The sequence below is a fragment of the Camelus ferus genome, unplaced genomic scaffold (genome assembly GCF_009834535.1).
Source record: "Camelus ferus isolate YT-003-E unplaced genomic scaffold, BCGSAC_Cfer_1.0 contig3524, whole genome shotgun sequence".
Lineage (NCBI taxonomy): Eukaryota > Metazoa > Chordata > Mammalia > Artiodactyla > Camelidae > Camelus > Camelus ferus.
Window position 1 is genome coordinate 4,548 of NW_022588836.1, and position 4,989 is coordinate 9,536.

The 4,989-nt window shown below is 65.4% G+C and overlaps 1 pseudogene; it reads right to left on the reverse strand.

The window, feature by feature from the left end:
- Positions 1–310: 310 nt before the first annotated feature.
- On the reverse strand, positions 311–3,408 carry LOC116662566 (annotated as a pseudogene).
- Between the last annotated feature and the right edge of the window lie 1,581 nt (positions 3,409–4,989).

The following is a 4,989-nucleotide window of genomic DNA, read 5'->3' on the forward strand; positions in this document are numbered from 1 at the left end:
CTCCAGCCCTGCGCTCTGCCAGGTGTGCAGGGGGCTCTTTATTATTGGAGGACCTGTGTCTTCTCTAACATTGGAGACACACGGGGACACGGCACGCATTCACAGAACAGTGTCCCCACCACGGTCCAACCTCCAGCCCTGAGCATAAAGCAGGTGCCCCCCAGGCCACAACACCGGGGAACATGTGGATGGAGGGGGACCACTGTCTGGCTCCCACATCTCCAGCCTCCGCCAGGCATTTGTTCTGGGTTGTCCGGCAATTCCCTTCCTGAGCGCCTGAGTCCAGCCCCGGCTGGAGATCCAGGGGGCTTCAGAAGGGGCTCTCGCCAATCCAGGAGCCGCCAGCCAAGCAGGTCTCTGCAGAGGTCCTGGCTGGTTCCCATTGCTGCTCCCCATCACCGCCCCTTGAGAGTAACATCTTGCTGTGTTTGGCCCGCTGCAGGCTGTTGCCCTTGGCCACCTCCCATGTGGCGTTCGTTGTGCAGGGCTTGCCCTCGCGCCAGCGGTGCCAGCGCCGCAGCAGCTCCGACTGCACCTGGGCGGGCAGGCAGGCGGCTGGGTCCCGTCCCAGGCCGGCCTGTGCCACCTCCCAGCATCCCCAACCTCCAACCTCCCACCTCCTGGCCTCCTCTCCCTGTGGCCCTGAGTGTGGAGCCAGGCGGGCTCTGTCACCGTGGAAGGCTGGGGGCTGTGGGCGTCTGGGACACCCTGAGGATGGTGCTGAGGCTGACCTGTCTCGGCAGGCCTGTCACCCAGCATCAAGGCAGCCGAGCCCGGTGAGTGCAAGTGAATGGGAAGGGTTCATGGCGGCAGGGGAGGGGCCTGGCATCCCCACTCCCCTCTGACCCCAGCCCCACCTACCTCCTTGTTGAGGAAACAGTAGAGGACAGCCACCAGCAGGCCCTGGAGAGAGGAGGGGTCAGGGCAGTGCCTGGCTAGGCAGGGGGTCAGGCCATTATAGGGGGGCAGGCACCTGGAAGGAGCTGAGGAAGAGGTCGAAGAAGAGCTTGGTGGAGCGCAGGTACCCTGGGCATGCTCGTCAGTCACGAAGGCAAACACCACCTCGTGGACCCCCAGCAGGGGGATGAGGGTCAACGTGGACTTGGCCAGCCTGTGGGGGCAGAGCCTGAGCCCTTGGCCCCGCCCCACCCCAGGGCTCTGATGGCCCACCCCTGACCCCACACCCCCTCTGGCCTCTAGGCGTCTCCGGGTCTGCAATCCACCTGACCTTCACACCCACCGGAGTTTGTAGTCAGTGTAGCGCATCTGGTGGGCTCGCAGCTTGGCCACCAGACATGAAGAATGCGGATGAGAGAAAAAGTTGATCTGCGTGTGGAGGTCACAGCTCAGGGCGCCCCTGGCCCCCTGCCTGTCCCTCCTGGAGGTGGCCTGGCAGCCCAGGTGGGGCCTGGCTCCTGGGGCCCTGGTGGTGGGCGCCCGCCAAGGATGGGAAGCCTGGCCCGAAGTCCAGGGCACTGGCCAGTGTCCTGGCTCATTGTCAGGGCCTCCCCCTGTCCACCCAGGCAGGATGCTGTCTCCTAGCGCCAACGAGGACAGAAGAGGCTGGGGGCCCACTCCAGCACCTCCCAACCCCCCCCCACAGTGCCAGCAGGTCCTCCCTCACCAGGATGGCCAGGAAGACGGGGAACCGCAGATCCACCAGAAGGCCATGTTGTCGTTGCTGGTCCAGCACCTGCAGGGCAGGGCTGGCTCCTGTCGGGAAGCCCCCCAGCCCCACACCCCCCTGACGGTGGGGATCTAATTAGTGCCTCAGGAAAGGGAGATTAGGAGTGGCCTCCAGCCCGGCATCAGGTTTGCTTACTGTCCCCCACTGCCTCTGGCCAGAGACCCCTACCCTGGCCGCCACGTGCACTGAGCCGCACGGCCGCTCCCCACGGGCCAGGCCGCGAGCCCCCAGCTGGCCCCCTCCGGGCAGCTCACACTCACTGGATGTTCTCGAACAGACACTTGACCACCGCCCAGGGATGACGAACAGCATGGGCGCACCTATGGGGAGAACAGCTGTGGTCCCCGGCCTTGGCCGGCCTGCACCCACCCCTGCCGGCCCGCTCACCCCAGCCGATGCCCAGGTAAAGGCCGAAGCAGCTCCTCCCAGGGGCGGCAGCGAGGCCCAGCAGGCCGTGCAGGTACAGGCCCTCCACCAGCAGCCAGCAGTAGTTGGCCACGACTCCGTACTGCATGAACACCGCGGCCACCCGGCAGCCGGCCACCGCCTGGCCACGGGGACGGCATGAGTGCGGGCCCACAGCCACCTGCCACCCGGGCTGGGGTCCAGGTCGGGAGGCCGGCCCGGGCTCTCACCCCTCACTCAGCCAGACGCTCACGCTGAGGTCGTCCCCGATCCGCTGGCTGTAGCGGGTCTTGAGCAGCGCGTCGATGGCCAGCACGGAGCTGGCCTTGAGCACGAAGGACTGAACAGGTTCACGTGGATGTAGTTCCGGTACAGTGCAGCTTGCTGCGGGACCGCGAGTCAGCCCTGCCCGCTGCGGACCCCACCCCCGGGGCGGGGCACCGGGCGCCGGGCGCCGGGCGTACCTGAGGCCCAGCAGGACGGCCAGGGCCAGGAGCAGGGCCCCCAGGGAGAGGGAGTACCCCACCGTGTACATCACCTGGAAGCTGCTGTACATCTGGGCCGCCTCCTTCTGCAAATAGCAGCGCCAGTCAGGCCGCGTGCGCGCCGCCCGCCCATCCCCTCTGCACGCGCCCGCAACTGACCTGGACTGCGAGCTCCTCGTCGTCCACCTGGCACTGGGAGGCATTCCGCCACGGCTGCCCCGAGGCCCCGCGCACCCACTGCCCATCGGGCCCACACCTCTTGAAGACGAAGCGGTGCTGCACTGGGGGAAAGGCTCTGGTCAGCACCCTACTCCCGGGCTCGGTCCTCTCAGCCGACCCCCCACACCCTCGCTGTGGTTACCTTTGCGGTGCCAGGGGAGGTACCAGGGGCAAGATGTTGGCTGTGGTGTTGGGAGGGGTGTCCGCCAGCAGGAATACTTGTCAACGTTCTGTTACAGACCAGCTCTGCAGAGGTGGGGACAGGTCGCTCCCCGCATGCAGCCCCCAGGCCTCTCTGACCGTCCAGCCTGGTCCTGAGCCCCAGTTCTGCCCAGCCACGTCCCCTCAGACACCCCACACCTCCACCCAGGTCTCCACTCTCCCGAGTGCCCTCTCGGGAAGCTGAACCCTGATTCTGTGGGCATCCTTCGGATCCAGCACCAGCTCTGGGGCTCCACCCTCCTGCCCACCTCCCTCCCCTCTCCCTCCCAACACTGTGTGCCCACTGGGCCTCGAGCTCCACGGAGCAAAGATGGTGTCTAGCCTAGACCTGGGGGCGTCCAGCAGCAGGGGAGGTGGCAAAGCACCCCAATTCCGGGTCAGTTCTACCATTTTTAAACATCCTGGTATGTGGTCCTGGGCCAGTCACTAACATCTCTGTGGCTCAGTTTTCTCACCTGTAAATGGGGGAGGGGGGAACAGGGCTTTCCCATGACCAGAGCCCAGTAAATGCTTCTGGACGGGCAGGGCAGCGGGCTCACCCGTGGGTGGGGGCAGCAGGCTCAGGTTGTAGAGACACTGGTCTCCGTAGAGCTTCCACTTCTCAAACAGGAAGTCCATCACCTGAGCGGAGGGGGCCTGTGGCTGGGGCACAGGTGGGCGGACAGGGACAGACCGTCATCGCTCGAGGGGCAGGCAGGCTGGTAGGAGCCTGGGGGCTGGGCGGGGGGGCTAAGGGCAAGCGCTCACCTGCCAGGCCGCAGGCAGCAGCGCAGAGGTGGGGGCAGCGTGGCTGGAGGCGGGGCATGCCTCTGGGCAGCGGCCTCCCACGTCTGGCTGGGGTGGCACCGTCATACAAGGAGGTCCTCGTGTGCGCACGCTCCTCTGGGGGCTGCTGAGTGGCAGAGAAGCAGTCTGTGCAGGGACCCCCAGGAGTGAGGAGGCCTGGCTGGATGCCATCGTGACCAGCAGGGTGTCCTGCTCCCCTAAAACCACCCCTCTGAACCTCCGGTCCTACTGATGAAGTGGGACCCCAGAAGTAGTCACTCTGCCAGTGATGGGCTGAGGGTCTGGCCTGTGCCTGGGGGTCCTGCCCAGGGGCGTGGGGGCTGCCATCTCCCCTGAGTGGAGCTGGCTTTCACGGACTGTGGCTGTCTGTCTGGGGGCCCTGACACCCCGGGGCCCCTCCTCTCTGTGTTAGTGGCAGCCACAATCTTACTGGTCCCAAAGCTGTCAGAAGACTGGGGGCAGAGGAGCCAGATGGAGAGGTCTCTTGGGCGAGTAGCCCCCAGGCGGGTGAAGGACAAGGGCAGTTCAGGAGTCCCCAGCCCTTGGATCACCCAAGGGGCCTTATCTCTAGATTCTTATCAAACATTGAGTCTGTTGCCCGGCCTCTTCCTCCTAGGCCACTGAGCCAGCAGTAAAGCCACTGCCCAGTGGCTAGAGGAGGGCAAGGGAGGGGCAGGTTTGGGGGACAGGCAGCCTGAGTGCCTGTGGCTCTGGGGGCAGGTTGGGGGAGTGGGATGAGGGCTGGCTGGGGTGGAGCAGGCAGGCAGGGGATGTAGGGAGGAAGGACACTGCCCAGTAAGTTCTCCCCCTGCCCCTGAGGCCCTGCAGTTGGATGCGGGCAGGAGGATGAAACTGCAAGGATAGCTGGGTGAGGAGTTCCAAGGCAAAATGTCAGCCCCTCAGAGCCCGCGCATACGCGTGGTGGCCAGGCAAGCCTGGCTGGGCCTCATCTTTCCCATCTGAAAAGTAGAGTTCACCTTGCCGACCTTCTGGGGCTGTTAGAACCATGAGCCCAGGTGCACAGAGGGTGGGCAGGGCCACACCTGGTGTAGCCTGCCTTCCAGTGAGGGGTCAGCTAGTCTCGGACCCCAAGGAGAAGCGACTCCTGGGATAGAGGAGAGAGAGGGATGGTGCCCTGGGGCCCCATCTTCACTGGCCTCCCAGACCTTTTTCACTCCCTACTCT